This window comes from Halichoeres trimaculatus, unplaced genomic scaffold, assembly GCF_033239565.1.
Source record: "Halichoeres trimaculatus isolate MK-OKI-2021-1 unplaced genomic scaffold, fHalTri1.1 fHalTri1_scaffold_8, whole genome shotgun sequence".
NCBI lineage: Eukaryota > Metazoa > Chordata > Actinopteri > Labriformes > Labridae > Halichoeres > Halichoeres trimaculatus.
The window spans coordinates 23,822,870-23,842,357 of NW_027437186.1; the positions used below are offsets into that span (position 1 = coordinate 23,822,870).

The following is a 19,488-nucleotide window of genomic DNA, read 5'->3' on the forward strand; positions in this document are numbered from 1 at the left end:
CAAAAGTATCACCAATGTCCCCCAAATTAACAAAAACATATCAACATATTAAGTTAACACTTGCACGGTTTTGTGTTTATCGGTAATGCGGTTTTGCTGACAATATCCATAAAGTTCGACGCTTGATTCTGAGTACGGCCTGGAAATGCTCCACCGAGCTTTAGGTAAGATAAAGTTCGTCATAGATAATTTATTTTTTTAACATACACATTGACGTCACTCCTTTAGTTTTATGTCTAAGAAAGCTCAGTCAAGTTTCTATTTTCTTTTCTTAATTATTATTTTTTGTTTCTGTTGCTTGACGCTGCAAATCTTTCCTCAAATCCACCAAGTTCTTTAAGCTAGCTAAGATGCGGTAGTTTGAAAGCTAGCTATCAAAACTTATTTTAAACTTTTTCTCTAGAAATAGTGTGTTTAAGACTGAAGAACACAAATTATGAACGTTTTGTATGAGGTCTTGGGGCATTTTTGCCAGTGATTTACCACTGTTATCCGAAAGGCCTTCTGCTGCTCTCTGAAAGGCCTTTGGGATAACTTTTACGTTGAGGTAACTTTAAAAAAGGACGTTTTTCGAACACTAATCGATCTGTAATAATATTTGTTATTCACAAATTGCACTTCATCCAAATGCCATGATTTTAAAAAGAATTGAATTGAAAAAATTTGGTAGTTTCTATTACAGACATAGTTTGGTGATAACATATCCTCTCACATTTGTGACCTGACACTTTCAGATGTAAAGCCTCCAATTATGCTCAAGTGGCAAATGAGGCACAACAAGTGCATTACTTTCAAAAGCTATTGACTCATTTATGTTTTATCACAATCAATAATTTACCAGTAAGAGCTTGGTGAAGATCACATTGCTCCATATCTGTCAGACTTTCAAGAAAACCACCGAGGAGTAGATGATAAACGAGCAAGTTGAATGAGGCCTCTGTATCCTTTTACCACATTACAACTGCTACTGTCAGGGTAAAAGAGTTACTGCAGTAATGTAAACCTGCCACCCGTGAATTCTTTACTTTGTAACATGAGCCACTTGCTTGGTGTTAAAAATTCAACCTGTCCACACTGTTCTGCATGTTCATGGTATTGGTGCATATTTTGCAAATGTATTCTTGAAGAGAATACCTAAACCTTTAAAGTCACCTTTTCTTTATGTTTCAGCCGGTGCATTTGGACCTTCAGGTTAACCTACTGATGCCTCTTTGCATGTGAGTGCAGCTCAACATCTGCACACTAGATGGCGTGCATGCCTCAGTAATGGAACAGGTGCGTCTCACTGTACCCCACACTGTTTTCAGACAGGACATGACACCTAAGCAAAGAGCTGTAGGCTAGTGTTTCCTAAAAGTCCTAACCTTACAGAAAAGGCTTAAATTATCAAGATTGCACACATCACGACTGTCACTGTGCAGGAGGCTGAGAGCACAGTCACATCGTGAGGCCCTGTCTGTGTCAGGTGCCAGTCCCCAGGAACAGCATGTACAGGTCCAGTGGAAGACGTGACAGTCGACCTCATCAATTAAACCATGACCACAGGAACAGCCAATTACATCACGTTCTAACAGCCTGTCCACACTAATGTTATTTTATTGCAATTTAATTATGCTCAGGTTTCCAGCAGAGCAAGATCCTGTTAAATAATTTAAACACAGCCACAATAATTTGTCAGGACGTAAATACAAAGTGCACACTTCTCTGTGTTCTCATTTATTTTTAGAGTGTTGTTTTTAATTTTAATAATGCAAATCTTGAAAACAATAGTCCCATGTGTAATTTCATCTAAGCACTGGAACCAATGCTGTTTTAGAGTTTGAAGGATCAATTTGAAGCCTAAAAACACAAAAAGGTGAACAACTGATCAAACTCAAATTTTGCGTTAATGACATGTCCACTGCACAATATATTAAGGTGTTCTTTAAAGGGCAGTGAGAATGTCTTAATGAGACTATGAGTAAGTAATACTCCTAATAGGGCTTGCTAGGGCTGGTATTTACACTCCAAAAATGCTGTGGTTACACGAGTTGGGAAATGACTTTCTGTATTGATCTTAATTTTGTTTGAAACCTGTGGATATCATGACATAATTAAACTAATATAAACAAGTTAATCCAAAAAAGTCTATATTTAATACTATTACTTAACATTTTTAAAGGTCGGACTTGAACTCCAAACCTTCACAGAATTAAGCTAAATTCTGTGAGTGAGTGTGAATATAAACACAAGGCCACATGCAGGATGGGCTCAGGCATAACACCTGTCTTTGAGAAGGTTGCAGTGTTATCCACTTGCTCTGATTCACATTCAAAAGGGCTTCAATGAAAAGGTTCCCTTCTCCTCTTAAGCGCTTGATTTACAGGCTGTTTGTGGTTTAACGCCACACAAGACAATTGATTTGCTCCTCCTCTCCTGAAAGAAATTGGAATTTAATTTAGAGAAGGTCTTGAGCAGTTTTTAAAGACTTGGTGTCATTTGTTGGGCGCGTGTAAAAGCCGCATTAGAGATTACCCTCCTGGAAAAGCTTTTTAATCCCAGACAAGTGCAGCCATAGTAACGATAGACGGGAGCCTCTTGGAAGCAGAAAGGTGAAGGGGGACTTTGACAAGATTTATTCTTCTTTGACTGAGACTGTTTCTTTCTTGAGGTCTCCGGCTCCACTAGGAGCGTTTGAAAAAGAACTGAGGGGTGGGGAATAGGATAAAGGAGGTATATATAAAGCTTTTCTTTCCTCTCACCACTTAATTTCCTTGCAGGCGCGCCTTGCGCCGTTGTAATGAATGTAATTGCCGCCTTTGATGAGAATGCTATTATCTGGATCACACTTTACATGGGCAAACAAGACAGCCCCTCCTTCGGCCTCCGCCTCCCATTTAACTCACCAATGAGACCCCCCAATTATGCAGGGAACAAGTGGCTTTTCATAAAGCCAGCGTGTCGCTCTTGATTGGTGAGGCTTGGAGCCGGCTACATGTGGACAAAGGATAGATTAGATGTGATATAGGCACACCAAAAACCCCATTTCCTTGATTAATTTCCTGCATCCCTCACAGAAAGGGCCGCTCTGTCTCCACTGAATTCTATCTGTCTTTTAAAGACAAACTTTCATCTTCTGATAGATCGGGCAACTCAATGGACGGACAGACATTTTATTGACCTAGGTTTGACCATGGATGCGTGAGCTTCAGGATGGAATATGAGGAGAAAAGAGAAATGTTTCACTCAAACGTGAGAGGATGGGCTTCTTTTTGTTGTAACAAGCTAAAAATCTTCCGTCGTAGTTCCCTGCTAATCTGTTTGTGCTCTCATGTCATCACCCTCACCACACACACACACCCTCCTCCTGTCTTTCTCACACTCACACTCACACACATGCACAGGAGCATGCTAAACAGGCATTTGATAATAGTAGCAAACAGATATGATAGGACTTTATGAGGCGATGCGCGATAAAGCTGCTGTCACCTTTAAGAAGTGTTCATCTGACTGCCTTATTACCGTATTAAAGCACCACTCCACCAATTCACACACCCCAGCCTGGTACTGACAACCCAGTGTGATTCTGTCCAATATTCCCACAGCCTGAAATATTGAGAACAATCAAATTGACTGTCACAAGAGACAAATTAGACTATTACACCTCAAAGATTGTCATCCTTGAAATGTATTCAGATCCATTTGTTCTTTATTGGTGAGTGATTATTCCTCTAAGCAAGCAGTTCTCCGATGATAGATTAGTAATCAATTCATTTGACTATCCCTGCTTTGACAAAGGCTGTGAGGGATCAGCTGCATGTTCACTCCTTTTCACTTCTCATGGTGCCGTTGGGCCTGATGGATGCAGGCTGTCCGACCACCTGACTCTTAAAGGTTTATACCATCAGAAACAGGTTGCCATCCGGACCCAGTCACGCCAGAGAAGGAATTGGCCAATATTTTTGACTGAAGTGGCATTTTAGCAGTATTTATTTGATGGCCCCACTACCAAAACCATGGGCCACAAATAAAGAAGATGGTATAATAGCTTTTGACTGGCCGGCCAGCTCCCGACTTGAAATGAAGTGTCCAGTTCTGAGTTATCGTGGCCAAACGTCATTTGTACAGCCTGAAAAGTGGGGACATTTTTCTAGGTTGTCACTCTCTGGCTATAGCTCATTGTCCTGAATGATGCCTCTGAACGCACAGTTGCCCTAATACGAGTATTTCACTCGCACCACAAGAAGGCTGGTAATGGATTAGCCTGTCTATAGGATGATAATATAGTGCGTCCACTGGCACATCTTTAAACAGCTATGGGTTGAAGCAGGTAGAGAATCAACTCGCTGAAACACTGCTTATGTTTGTCTCTTATCTTTGCCATTCAGAATTAAACAAGCAAAAATGGGAACTCTTACTGCTAATGTTTGTATCACTCAGTCTGCTTAAAGTGCCTTCTGATTCATTGGAAAATAGAAAAAAAACCAACAAAAACAAAAACAAAATAAATTCATTGTATACAAATGCACACTAAATACCCGTGGTTATTTACCACAGTTTCGTTACAGTTTCAAAATCTGTATTTGTTTTAAACAAAAGTTCTAGTCATGGATTATTTTAGCCTTTTTTACCCCTAATTTAGTATGTAACAGAAATTATGTTCAATGTTGAGAAGATATTCCAATAGATTAGTGTTTTAGTGTCAAACTAGTTAACTTTTATCTCCTGTTTTATTGAAGTCATTAAAATGTTTTTTTTTGGCCAATTCTGTTTCTTTTCTATGATTTGTTGAAAAGAGTCACTTCTCACCAGAAGTAAAGGACACACAATTTTTATCCGTTATTATCCATCCATATTATCTTTTCTGCCTGTCTCTTTCTGATCATTGATGACAACATTTAAGGACATAAAAAGTGTTTTTTTTTTTTTAATTAAATTGTGGAGTAGCAGATAAACTGGACCATAATGCATCAACAGTTATGTATGAGCATTAAACTGTTTTATTTACAACTACACAATTTCCTTTGAGATCAGTAAAGTGGATCTTACCTTATCTTGAAATATTACAGTTTTTCTCAGAATATTCACCAAGCTTAGCCCGACTGAGAACAATTCACTTTGAGGCTGAAATATTAATAACACATAACTATTTGCAGTTTTCCTTGGGGCACCAACAGGATGACAATAAAAAAGGAAACTTAAATCCCAAAGAAGTGCCAGAGCACCGGGTTTTGATCTCTGTATAGATCTGTTGGAATGGGTATCGAGTCTGGGCAAAGAGCGGTCTGAAATGGATAGTGTCGCTAATGAAAGGGAAGTTTTAGATTAATGAAGCATCACCAATTCTGAGGCCAGACTCTGGAAATTCTCCCAAATTTTTTTCCTGAGAAACCAAATTAAAAACTTTTACACTTTCAAAACAGAAGATCATAGAGAGAATGTCTTGGCTGTTTGATGTTACGTGACACTATTGTTTAGGCTGACTTTAGAAAACTCAATGGCTTATTTCAACAGTGACAAGAAATACACTAAGAGAAAATATTTCACAGAATATCTCGCAACAATTGCAGCACAAAACCCTCTGAAGATATGAAAACAATCGTCTGCTTTATGATTATTTAATGGCAAACAAAATGTGTCTTTTGTGCACATTTTAGACAAATATTAAAGTATTTTATCTAAAATGCACACATTTACATTAGTTAGGTTTCTTATAAAAGAGAGGAGAAGACTGGATTCATTAATGCACTTACACAGAGCTACTCTGGGAGTTATTTCCAATGTAATGGAAAAAGAAGTTTAGGGAATGCTTAATACATAAATAAATTATAGAAAATCTTACGTATGAGTAAGTATGTGAAATTAGCATTAGCAATGTCATTTTTGCAAAAAGTGGTCTATTTCAGTGGCGTTTTAGCCACACCATTAGAAAGAAATTGATTTTTTTTTTTTTTTTTACAGATATGAAGGTTATGGGGTATGTTTATTGTGACAAACTTTGAGACATTATGAGAAAAGTTTCCCCAACAAAAGCCCTTCATCCATACATTCGCAGATATTGATCAAACCACTTGACCAGAATAAGCCTCCCATGTTCCCCTGCTGTTCTCTTTGTTTTTCTTTTTATTCGTTAGTCACAACACTGACGTTAGACAGAGGTCATCACTGCAGTCATACTGGGTTTTTATTTTGGTTAATCTTGTGCAAGTTTATCATATACTTTGGTTAGGTTGGGTTGGGTTTTGTGATACACAACAGAAATAATAACAGCATCCTGTAGCAGTTTACACTCAAGTAGTGCTTTATTATGACTGGTTGTGTGGCTCCAAAGCAACATATTTCATAATCCTTATCATATCGAGCCTCTCTTTAATGAAACTTGATGTTAAAACCTGCTCATATCTGCCACATTCTGATTTTTTTTTCAACAGGACAAGTTCCTGACTTTTCCTCTTTCCACTGCGTGTGTTTGCAATATATTTCCTGAATCCAAAAAATCCCAAACCACTTTTTTTTGTTTCACAACTGGTCGTGGTATGAGGGCATTGACATTACATCCATCCCTCCATCTAACAGGTAAAGTGTGATCATTTTGAGTGAGGGAGCTCTTATTTTTTGCATTTATGAAACTTTTTCTTATTGTTGCAATAAATGTAGTGTTTAGTACTCAGTGTTTATTGCAAAGGGACAGGGTTGTGATCTGTTCAGCTGCACTAACTTAGAAAAGAGGGAAAAGGGGGGAGTTCCTCCATCCTTTGCTATACGTTTTGATTCAGGGAGATTCAAGTGTGTGAAATTACAACAACAGTCAGAAGTTTGTACTGTTTATGGTTTGGACCTGAGTATGTAAAGTTTCCAGTTGTAGTTAAACTGGTTTGATGTGTAGCTCATACAAATTTAGTTTCAGCGGCATTTACTTCACCATAGTTGGAAGAAACCACACCAGCCTTAGTCTGACACCTCAGAAGCCCCTCCTCTCTGCTCCGTCTGCGGCCCTCCTGCAGGCGTCGTTAGCCAGGCGATGATGGGAGCTACCTCGGCCATAATGGGAAGGTTGACTGACCTCTGACCCCATATCGATCCTCTGGCTGTGTCCAGCTGGGCCTCCCCAAACCCAGTCAGCTGAAGAGGTGTTTAAAAGCTAACACCCGGGCTCCCATCCACTCCACTACACAGTCATTAATTACATCATTTACCTGTGACAGTGACAAACATGCCTGACCACGCCGCAGTTTATTAGGGTCACTGTATAAAGCCCAGGCCAAACCCAGATCAAAAGTGGTGTGTGTGTGTGTGTGTGTGTGTGTGTGTGTTTGTGCGTGCATGTGCAATGGGGAGTGAAAGACCCCGTCTCATACAGTACAGGATTATGAGTATAGATGCATGCTCCTAAGGGGTGTGTGACTGCTTCGTCCCAGCCTGTCGAGCTCCACGGTGGGGGAGTTTATTTTGATTTATTTGATATGTTGAAAGACAAAGATTGCCAATTTTCCTGTACAGAAAAGAATATGAGTATGGATTCTAGAAACATGGGGTGAAAAAAAAATCACAAACAAAACCAGCAGCAGAGTTTATCATTGTAGTCCTTGTAAAACACCTTGCAGGCAACAGTATTTGACATGTTTCTGGATGAAATATAAAATCTTGCAGATTTAAGACCACTTTCCTTTTATGTCTTTTCTGTTTTTGCTTTTTATACCAATTTGCTGACTCAGTTCTTGGCTGGTCTTTGTTGTCTTTTCTGTTCACATGCGGGTGGTTGTTTGTGGCCCATTCCCTCCGTAGCTGCCTTTGCATTGCCGCTTACTTCTGCAGGGGTTTCCAACTCTACATCAACCTAAAAATTCCTCCCCTTTCCCCTGCTGTCAGCCTTCTATCGTTTCTCCTCGTTCAGCATCCCCCCTTCCTTTTTCTCTTTACAGTAGCCCTCCGCACAATAAAAGATCATTGGTTTCCTCTTGCCATACCTTTCCCACTACACACTGGTATTTCAATCTCAACTCAATCGAGAAGCCTGACCTGCAGACATAAAGAATTGGCTTTAAGGCTTTCCAAATGGAACTAAATCTGCTGCAGGTCACACTGGGGGAAAATAAGCGGCAAATGTAAGTAAGCATGAAATAGTTTTTCATAAATAATCCAAATGACAGCAGGCTTTCTAATGGTGCCAGGGGGCTGTAAAAGAATATGTTGCCAATTTCTGCACTATTAAAGGGAAATAGAAAGCCAAATACACAACGGTGCTGGCGGAAAAGTTGCATACCCAGGCCTGTTGGAGTGGAGATTGAGGACACAGTTGGGTGTAAGAGGTAGTTTTAGTCAGAGGAAGTGGAGTGATGGCTGGCTTTACAGTCGAGGTCTTTGCACTGAGAGGAAAAAAATGCCCTTCCTTCACATCTGATCAATCGGTCAATAACTGCACAGGTAGGGAGCTCTCTGTGCAATGTTGATTTGATTTGCACTTATGTTTTTACAAATAATCAATGCTCCATTTTGACTAACACAAGGGTCTGTAAAATATCACAGAAAACTACTGACGGGGAAGAAAAAATCCCAGATACAAATGTGCTGCATGCTTCTACAAAGTATTACAGCCTCTGTGACCCACACCCACAAAAAATGTTCTTACTATATTTGTGATCATGTCACTCTGCGTTTATGATTTAAAAACCAAACTTTAATACATTTTGAGCGATTATCAGTCAAGTTTTTCAAAGTGTTATCAAACTAAGTGAAAAAGTTAAATCTGGTTATTTATCAAGTGATGAATATCTGTCCAGTCATTAAAGTAGTACACTCCAAGTCCTGCCCCCATATCTGCAAGAAAACTCCACTTCTGCTCAGTCCATCTCCTTACGTCTGAACGCCCTTTGTCGCCTTTACTATTAGCTCACTTGCTATCTCACTGGTGATATATTTGATTGGGTCCCATAGAGCCAGTGCATCTACTTGAGGCTGCATCATGTGTGTGTGTGTGTGTGTGTTGAGAGGCTGATTTGAAGTCCCCTTGAGTCAGAATCTGTTATTTATTGCTATTAAATGGTTAATTTTCCTGCGTGCCCTCAGGACTTCGGGGTTGGTTAAGACGCGATGGAGATAGAGTTGTCAAGGCTTGGTGTGAATGCTTGATGTATTAGGAGAGCAGCTCTGATGGATCCATTAAGAGTGTTGCATTTATTCCATTTTTTACACAAACAAAAGCAAAATTATGACGCGATTGAGAAAATTTTATTTGGCTTTATTTTTGGCACATATTTGATGTAGCTTCAAGTTTCCTCACAATGTGCCTGTCTACAGTAGAGTTGTGTAGAGTTGTCATATTTAGGTAAATAAATGATTAAGCATTGTCACATCTGTCACTAGAATTATCAGTCGGTAGAAAAAAAAATAAGATTAATATCATTATAATGTTCACCACCAGCTGGTGCTGTAGCTTGGGTTAGTAGCTACTGTTATAAAGCAGTAATTAATCCGCTTCCTGAATGTAAACCATTACAGATAACATCCTGTTGTGATAGGTGGTTTGAGAGTAGGGATGGATACTGAATTAGGTGCTTTTATAAGTACTGACTAAATTCTGTCTTAAGAATCGAGTACGTAAAATTAAACAATACCATGCTCGATACCTTAACACAGTGTTTCCTAATCCTGGTCCTGGGGACCCCCTGCCCTGCGTGTTTTAGATGTTACCCCTCCCAGCACACCTGATTCAAATGAATGGCTCGTTACCAGGCTCAAACACAGCTTGATGACTAGCTGATCATTTGAATCAGGTGTGTTGGAGTCGGGAACATCTAAAACATGCAGGGCAGGGGGTCCCCAGGACCAGGATTGGGAAACACTGCCTTAACATATCCTTGTGACTGTGAGGGAGTGAAAGAGTAGGCATTTTTCCATTCTGGATGTGAATACAGCAATGTAAGCTTATATATTGAGAAAAAAACATGTTGAATTGAAAAACTTTGAAATTTTATTTTTAAACAAATGTATGTTTGTTACCACATTAAGTCACACAAAAGTACTGAAAAAATTGGTACCACGGAGTACCAATGCCAATTGCCAGGAACCGTGCATTGGTACCATACCGTTTCAAATGTGAAAGGTACCTGTCCCTAACAAGCTGAAGAAAACGGCTGAGTTTTTCAGTATTCCAAGCTGTCCAGTGAAAAACTTTGATGTCAACCATAGGTACCTGTTTTTAAGGGTTTTTTGTATTGATTTTGCATTAAGATTATGAATTAATGCATCATCATGGGAGATTTCTTTTTAGGTGACCTGAACCTTCCTTCCCCCTTGGGAGCCTGGTTGGCCATAGCGGGACGATTTTCCTTGAGTAGTGACTTCATCCCCATCCTTTTTTTTTTTTTTAAGGCTTGACTTCATCTCAGGATCACCTCTTCTGGAGGGTATCAGCTCATCAGGTGTAGGGTATTGAGGTTATCAGCCACTGGAACTTTGGTGGAATGATTATAAGCTTCAACAGAACAGTCAAACTACATGCTGCCTTCCAAAGCACAGTGTTGTGCCAGCTCACACAAAAAGTGAGATAGCTCAAAGTTTAAGTTTGATTCACACAAATTAATAGGAACTAGTTCATGTTCATAGTTCATTTTTTAAAAACTTGAAGTTAGTTTATGATCCAAAAAATGAACTAGTTCACGTTCATTTATTTTGCTACAAGTTCTCTTTCAGTAGAGCCATCTGTGCTTTAATCCATGTCCCTCGAACTAATTCCCCAAATATATGAATCCCCGTTTACTGTTTTAGCACCCCAGAGAGAAAAAACGTAACCGTACTGTGTGAATTGTCATCAGGATAGGCAAAGCTGAATGCACGGAGAGTGGGAGAGTGCCATAGTAGTAGATCTGTTATTGTGGATCACAGTGCTGAGCACCTCCCATCACCTGCTGGCACCTCTCAGATTGTGAACAGCCATTCACTGCCCCAAGAGTGAACTTTGCTCACGTTCCCGTTCATGAGTTAAAAACTGAGCAGTTCAGTTACCGTTTATGAAAATATGAGCACATTCAATGAACACACTCATTTTTACTCGTTTTTGCACAACACTGCAGGAGCAGTATGCAGTAGGTACAGTAGGTGGTTTTGAAAAGAACCTGTGCCAGTTTTAACTGACATCTCATGTGATACATATGGTTCTAGCTCTGCTAATGTTAGCACAAGACTCAACAAAACAATCTGACATTGTTAACCTGCAGACTCTGTGATATCATGTTGAGCTGTTCACTAAATTGTTCTTCATTAAGACTATTTTCTGAGTGTTTTCTTACCTTTAGTCTAGTTGGATAGTCCACATTTGAAATTCATTTTAAGTGCAGAGGACATCCCTGTATTGATTTGTATTTCCACATCTTATACCAACCTGTAGTCTTCACCTGACAGCTAAACATTTTCATTTCGGTGTGTAAACAGATAATCCCGTTACTTTTACACTTGCAGATATTACAGCTCACAGTCAAAATAACACATTGCAACGTTTTCAGATTCGTCTTTTGGTCCAAAACCATCTTTGTTGCACAAGACTTCCCAGTTCAACCTGAAGGTGTTAAAATGGATGAACAGTCTCCTGAAACATTTTTATGCCTCTTGCCTTATGAATGTGAATGTGGAGCTAAACATAAAAGGGTATCGACAAATTGAAGCAACAAAGTTGGATTTGTATCAAATCACTGTGCTTTATCCTTTTATCTTTATTTAACTGCATATATAATGCCCTCAAAACTACATACCGTGTAAGCGTGTCAAATCTACCCTCGCTGTGTAAAATCCAGGTTTGTGTGTGTATATGTGAGCAGGCCTCTCTTGTCTCTGCTCAAGTTTCCTCTCATTAGCCAGTCTTGACAGCTGCGAGGAGAGGCAGGGGAGCCATACTAATCAGCTGACAGTAATAGCACTCTTTACCAGCCCACGACACGAGAGAGGGAGAAAAGAGAGCAAACAAACACCAATTACTGTCCGTCACGAGAGGGTGGGGGGTGGGAGGGCAACCATGTTTGGGCGCTCCCTGTGATCATGTGCTTCTTGCCACACTCACAGACCAAACAAGAGGGTCAGCAGAGTGTCCACAGGGAGGATACGAGTATTAGTGTCAAGTAGGAAAACTCTTTTTTTGCTCTCTGACCTGGAGCTTAGGAGTCTTGTTGAGTTTAATAGTTAAGTTCCTGTTTTGTGTTTGGGTGTTTCCCTTGCTGTCCTCTTCAGTTTGGAGCATCTATTACCCATGATTCTTGTGTGTCAGATTGTGGCAGGTTGATGGAAAAGCAGAAACAAAGAGGCAGATCAAAGAGCTATTAATTTTGATTGTTTGGTAATGGGCTTTTATCCATTAGCCAATCTATTGATCCATTAGTAATCAATTTTGGCTCATCCCCACCCCATGAACTGAAACTCAATCCATTTCTGAGACAAGATACAATTGACCTCGTCCCTCACATGCTTGGTACTAAAAAGAAGATCTAGTTTCTTTTTATGTTAAGTTCTGTCACATTACAGTGGAGCACATACATCAGTCACATGTAGCGTTCCACTCTGCTGGATAAGAGATTGAAGCTGACTGTTGACCGTGTGATCAGCGTAGCCTCTGGATGCTGGATTCACTAGGGTTGGTTCCTCTGGTCTGTTTCTAGGGTCTAAGGTAACACTTTCCCATCCCTCTCAGGGCCACATCCTTGATACCAATGGCTTCTCAATTATGCAGTGACACTGAGAGATCACCTGTCTCTGTGGATGTGGACAAGAGAATGTGGTGATACCGGGTGTGTGATATGCCAGTTCTCTGGTCCAGGTCTCTAGATCTGTGGCCAAGCTCTTTAAAAGACAGTAGAATCAGTTAACCTTATTTGTGTGTGTTTCCTAATGCAGGTATTTAATGCCTCTATAGAGACATAAATTAAAATAGTTTGGTTTGAATTTTTTTAAGATTCATTGAGTTGTTCGGTCCTACAAGGTGAAAAAAAAGCTTAAACATTGTTAAAACATCACCGAATACTAAGGGCTAAGATTTGTGCCATCAGAAACTGAATTTGAAATAGGCCTGCACAATATATCGTTTGAACATCGCCATTGCAATATGCGCATGGGCAATAGTCACATCGCACATGTGCTGTGACTATCGCATTTCCCCCATTTATTGGAGAAATGGAAAAAAAGCAACTGAAATTGAAACCTATTCTATTTTGTCCAGAGACATGGCCTCCTGGATCCCTTTCATATACAGCAATCTTCATCATTCACAGATAAACCCCCTTAGCCTGGATTTAACGGTATTATAGGAATACAATGGTGTCATTGTGAGTCAACCAAATTCTTCCCAAACAGAGCTATTCAAGTCATCTGATGAATTTTTTTTTATATTGCAATATATATCGCAATATATCGCAGCCCCCCCAAAAATCGCAATGTCAGTTTTTTCCAATATCGTGCAGCCCTAATTTGAAACATCATACTGAATTTGAAAAGAACGATCTGAAATTGAATGAAGTTTTGAAACTAAATTGTATTCAACTAGGGATGGGTACCTTTCACATTTGAAACAATACGGTACCAATGCCTGGTACCTGGCAATCAGTACCAGTACTCAACGGTACCAAGTTTCGGTACTTTTTTGTGTTTATGTGGTAAAAAATATCAATTTGTTTAATAATGAAATATAAAAAAAAAAATCAATTTAACAAATTTATTCTTCAATATATAACCTTGCAATGCTCTGTTCATGTCCAGCATGGAAAATCACCAATTCTTCCACTCCCTCACAGTCACAAGGATGCATTTAGGTACCTAAACATGGTACCTTTTGGTTTTACATGAATCGATACCCGGTACTTTTGACAGAATTCGGTTGGTACCTATAAAAGTACCTAATTCGGTACCCATCCCTGTATTTAACTTACTTGAAAAAATCCACTTAAAGAATCAATTTCTGCGCAGCCGCAGACCTTAAAGGAGTTTTCGTAGATGTGAAGAGGATTTCTGTGAATCTGTTCTCAATTACTCTTCCTCACAGATGCATGACCTATTGGTTGTGCCAAACTCAACTGAAATTGAATTGTAAGACTTAATCTGAATTGTGGGGTCTGTAATTGACTTTCAACACAAAAGGAGGGCCAACAGGTAGTGGTGCTAGCTCTGCAAACTACACACAGCAAATCTGAAGATACTGCTTACTAGCCAACTCTGTAATCGCCTGTGTAGCTAACAGTTATGTCTCTGTTTTATGGCTTTAGACTAGTCAGCTGATCGGAATTTTAACTTACATTTAAACATAGTGGAACAGTGCCAACTGGTGAAGCTATGCTGGAAAGCAACAGAATCCACCTACCGGCTCTTCTATAGCTTACTTATTTTTAGATTAGTAGCGCTGTTTATTTGGTAAAGCAAGCATTTGATAAAAAATGAGAACTAGGTGACACACAGAGTGACTGTTTCTTGTAATTTTTTCTGTCACTTCCAGAAGTCTTTGCTCGCGACCAACAAATGTAAACAGTGCACAGTTAATGTAGTGCTCTAAAGTTTTTGTACTGATGAAAGCTGGTTTTAGCTACGCTAAGTCTCTGCTTGAGCTGGCTTTATTGGTAGAAGACGAGTGCTACATCAATCTCCTCATTTCATTCTTAGCAAGTCTGCTAATATTTATATTCAACAAAGTACTACTTTATATTTTTTGCAGATGAGTTTGCATGAATCAATGGTGTGTGTAATAAGATTTGAAATAAACAAGTTCCTTTTTTTAAACTACAGTCTTGGTTGAATGGGTCGCTCAGGTCACATTTAGATATTGTTAAGTGGCTTTGAATAGCTGCCTTGATTTCACAGTTCCAAATGACCCGCGATAATCAGGTCATTAAAATGAGCCCATTCTCCACATCTGACACACTTCCACTCCTGCCTCATCTGAATAACAAATCAGCTCTGGAGTGCTTTCTCAAACAGAAGGAGAAAAAAAAGAGCAGAGGGAAAAGCGACTCACTCTTTATTTTCAGTTTAACCTTATCTCTATATTCAGGAGTAAAAAAGGTAAGTAAGCTAGAGGGGGGAAAAGGTCCTGTCAAAAGTGCCAGTGCCTGTGTGAAAGTACCCGGTTTTCTTAATTCATCCCTTAGGACCGGATAAGTCTATCAATCTGTTAAATTGGAAAGCCATTAGGTGCCCTGGTTTATGTGTTTCAAGCTGTTAACTAGAGGCTGATTGATTGTTGTTCCTTTGATGGGATATGCTGATCTAATCTCACTGTGTGCACGTTTGCAATAAATTACACAATTCATTTCCCCCATTTAGAGGGGGGGAAATCACACCTCCAGGCATGCCTACGCTCTGCAGGCAAAAGAGCAGGGAACCTATTTTATGGCGCCATTTAGCCAGCAAGCTTTCAGCGATCCCAGCCTTCTTTCCAACCCCCTCCCCTTGCCCTCTACCCCTCCAAAAAATCGAAGCATAATCAAGGTGTATGTTTAGAAAATTTATTGTTATAATTTTCCCCCATAATCTCTTCCATTTTCTCCTGGCCATGCTGACATAGATCATCATCTAAAAAGAGAAAATGGATAGCAGTTTAAAATTTATCGGTCTTTGATTCTCAATTATACGTGTTTATGACTTCATCTGTCTTCAGTGACTTCAACCTTTTCCATTATGGTGGAATATTGTTTGTACGGAATCCATTAAATTCACAAGGCAGGACTCTAATGGTGGGGCTGCAGCGATTTGCAGAGGGAAAAGTTTTGAAAGGTTGGCTTTAGGAAAAGCGCTGCTGTTATGACACAAGAAATTGCTTTATTGATGGGCTGCTCTGCTGCCTGTGCATTTGGCCATTTGTTACCCGGCCCATATCTATATCTCAGACTGACACTGATGAGAACTTTTCTGTTGCCCTCTCCAGATTACGGAGTTGTAATGACACATACGGGCAGACAGGCAGGCTGGGTAAAAGCTGGCGATCCAGGGTAGAGTTTTTGGAGGTACAGGGGGTGGATATTGAAGCTGGGTGCCTGCGGGGCTCAGATGAAGCTGCCCATAATGGAGAAAAAGGGCTGCTTTACTGCTATGACTGTTTCCATCCAAACCTTACAGGGGTCATCATCTCTGCTGAAAAACAATAAAGGAGGAGAAGAAGTGATAAAATGAAAGCAGGAGAGATAAAGGAAGAGATATGACTTATAAGTGTCATATCTACACATAAGGTTCATGTTAATGGGAATTTTTCAGATTATTTCTAAGAGAAGAGATCACACACCTCCATGAGTACATTTGCCACAAGAACTGTCACTCTCCTACCGAAACACATACTGTTTCCTGTTTACACAGGAAGGAACAAGATTCCCTCTAGTCAAGTGGCCGCTGAAGTGCTCCAACCTGGATGACATTGAGCTCCTTCGACTGGCTGGTGCAAGAGGCCGAGTAAAAGCTAATCAGGCCGTAATTCAAGATTCGCCTGGCCACTTTGGATCAATACCTGCACAATCCCAATTAAAGCTTGCTGGGTCAGTGGAGGGCCACCAATTCTCTTACAAGTTAAAAGCAATACTTAAATCCAAGCAATCTCAGCGTGGCCTTCGTTTGGTTTAATGGCTCTACAGGAGCGTCCAGTTAGAAGTGCAAGAAGGACACAGGGCGGACGGGTTACAGTGATTAAATGTTTCTGTTTGCGTGGAAGCAGGTTGACGCTGAGATATTGTTATTCAATGGGATCTTGTGCGATCTCTGTTGCACTTTCTCTGAACAATATGTTCTGAAAGCTTACATGCATAGATCGTGTTTCATGTGTGTTTACTCATGATTCATTTTGTACTAGTACACTATGTTAGTCTGACAGGCCCGTGATGCAGCAGAAGTTTAGGATTATTATGTAAATAGGATAAAAACTATTCATAGCTTTAGAGACAGTGGTAATAATAGGACCAGAGTGGAATATTCTTGCCATGCCAGTGTATGCCTTGCTTTAACACTTAGGATAGTAATACTAATCATATGTGTAACTCATACTTCATTCTTACATTTGACATTTAACTTAACATTAAAATTAAATAAACAAAACCACTGAATGATATGGTGCATAGTTATTGTTGAAACTACCACTAATAAGGAATAGTCTCAGGACCTCTGAAAAGGTACCTTTGTACCAAAAAACATACATTTGTTTCTGGTGCAATCAAGGGTCATGCATTATTATATTGCAAATACATGTTTGTCATACATTTTTAAATGCAGAACTTGAACTTGCAGATGTGTATTCTTGTAGTGCATTACTGTATGAACACATAATAATGACACATAAATGCATTAAAAAAATAAAATAACATACTGCATTAACAGGACACACTTATTTTTAACCATACAGCTTCTTTCACTGAGCAAGCACACTACGCTGGTAATGCTTGCATCTTGTTAATGCATTATTTTGATATTACACTATTAGTTCTTTTAACTGAGCAAATAATCGGAAGCTCACAAACTCACAGTTCCACCGTCAACAGCTCACATTCTCCACTATTTTTCCCATTTTCCCTCCGTTTCTCTCCCTCTGAGCTTGTGCTGTTGCATCCATGTCTTTTATCACAATCTTGACCCACAGAAAGGAATTCTCACAAGATATCAAAACAAAAATCTATATTTAATATGGGAGCAATTACAAAGCGAAGTTGGCTGCACAGGGCTGTTGTCACCAGAGCGCGTGTTTTTCATCAAATAGGTCATTAGATGATGATGGATGTAAACCTATAAAGTATCTAAACTGGACCTTTTAACAAACCACGAGCAACACTATCATTTCTCTAATAGAACCTGCTGACCGTGTCATTCCCTCCTGCCATTTGTCATTTTTCCTTGTGAAATAATCAATATCTGGGCGCTTTGAAATAAATAATATAAAAGTCATGGTAACCTACCCGAGGAGCAACAAAAATAGACTTATGGGGCATTCAGAAGGCCTATATAGCCTCTGGGCTCGGTGTACTGCATGTTTCTAATCGATGCATAATATGGACTGTATTCTTGAAAACATAGTGCTCAGGATCTTAGTTTGTACAGTTTGTTTTCAGGATAAGCATCTTCTGTCCTCCTTTTAGTCTCAGGTAGGCATGTCGGAGTGTTGCTACAGTATGTAAATTGTGCAGAATATAAATATGTGGCTTTGGTTCTACTAGCCAGGTGTCTATTCAACTCCTCATAAACAAAATCCAGGGATCAGGCCTGTTTCAACATTCAAGAAAACTCTTGATGTTCTCTTCTTAAAATGATAATCTGCAAACATTTGGGGTCCCAGGGGAACCTGTGTCTTCATTTTGGAAAGTCAAATATTAAACATCCAGACTCTTCTACTGCTGAGCCATACTGTTGCAATACAAGCATCTTCTAGCTGTATCATGCACGATCTTGCTTAAAAACACATTGTCTTGATTACAGCATATGCCAGCATGGAAAGCTGGCTTTGAACTGTGTGTTGATAACAAACCAGATGGTCCCTCCCCTGATTAGAGTGGACAAATTTAAGTCCAAGAATTGCAAGAAGGATGTCAAATTCTAAAATTGTCAGATCACAGGACAGTTTTCACTTAAAACTCTTGTCCATTTTAAATGGGCTCAGGCATATCTGCATCATGTTGATACATGATTTCCTCTTAGCATTGTACAGTTTTAACCTGTATTTATATATGCAGCAGCAGAATCTTCGCATATAATCCTTTTTGGATGTGATTTGAGCACATGCAGTGATCTCCCCTACAGAGTCCTCTCTGATTTTAATGTAGTTACCAGCCTCTCTCTTTTTTTTTTAGTACAGATATTTCTCAAGATTCTCTGCATATTTTATGACATTACTTTGTAGCAGGTGTTATCCTGCTGAATTATTTCCTCATGCAGTCTTTCAGAATGGTAAACTTTGGTTCTGGAGCATTTGGCCTCTCTGGAGTGTCCTCTCCATACCCAGTTGTGTTACTAACCTCACTAATTGCCAGATGGTCCACTGGGTGTTTTTAGGGTTTTACAACTTTTTCAGTGTTTTATCCTTAGGCCCTGTCCCATCTTTTTTAACATGCTGCTGGCACTTAATTTAAAACTAAGAGTATATGTTCTATAAGAAGCAACATTTGTCAGTTTTAATATTTGTGTTATCTTTGTGCTAACTATATACAGCATCCCAACTCTTGAGGGCGTAGGCTTCAACAGAAACATTTACAAAGTATAACCTCAAAGTAAAGATTAAATTCTTGAGTCATACCTGGTATCGTGTGGAAAAGACATGTAGAAGTGCTGGTTTGATTAAAAAGACAGTTTAGATCAACAGGAGACCAATAGAGGTGGATGGCGAGTGCAAAGTGGTTGCGGGCAGTGGGTTTGTCCATGCATCATAACTATCAAGGTAACCACAGGCTGAGCTCAATTGTTGTCCTGTAAGCTAGCAGGGTCTTAAAAAAAGATTGTACTTGAGAGTACTGCACAGCGGCGTAGAAACTGCACATTGGTGGCTTTGCTGGACACAATGGAAATCATTAGACAGGC

The 19,488-nt window shown here is 39.5% G+C and overlaps 1 long non-coding RNA gene across 2 annotated transcripts in view; it reads left to right on the top strand.

The window, feature by feature from the left end:
* The first annotated feature begins 32 nt into the window (after positions 1 to 32).
* LOC141794646 (uncharacterized) overlaps positions 33 to 19,488 on the top strand; it is a 100,256-nt gene continuing 80,800 nt past the window's right edge. The window contains exons 1-3 of one of the 2 annotated variants that reach the window (XR_012598540.1): positions 33 to 164; positions 1,171 to 1,275; positions 16,297 to 16,810. This is a non-coding gene — a long non-coding RNA (uncharacterized LOC141794646). Of the gene's footprint in view, positions 165 to 1,170; positions 1,276 to 16,296; positions 16,811 to 19,488 lie in introns of those variants that run through there. The other variant, XR_012598541.1, reaches the window with a different exon arrangement.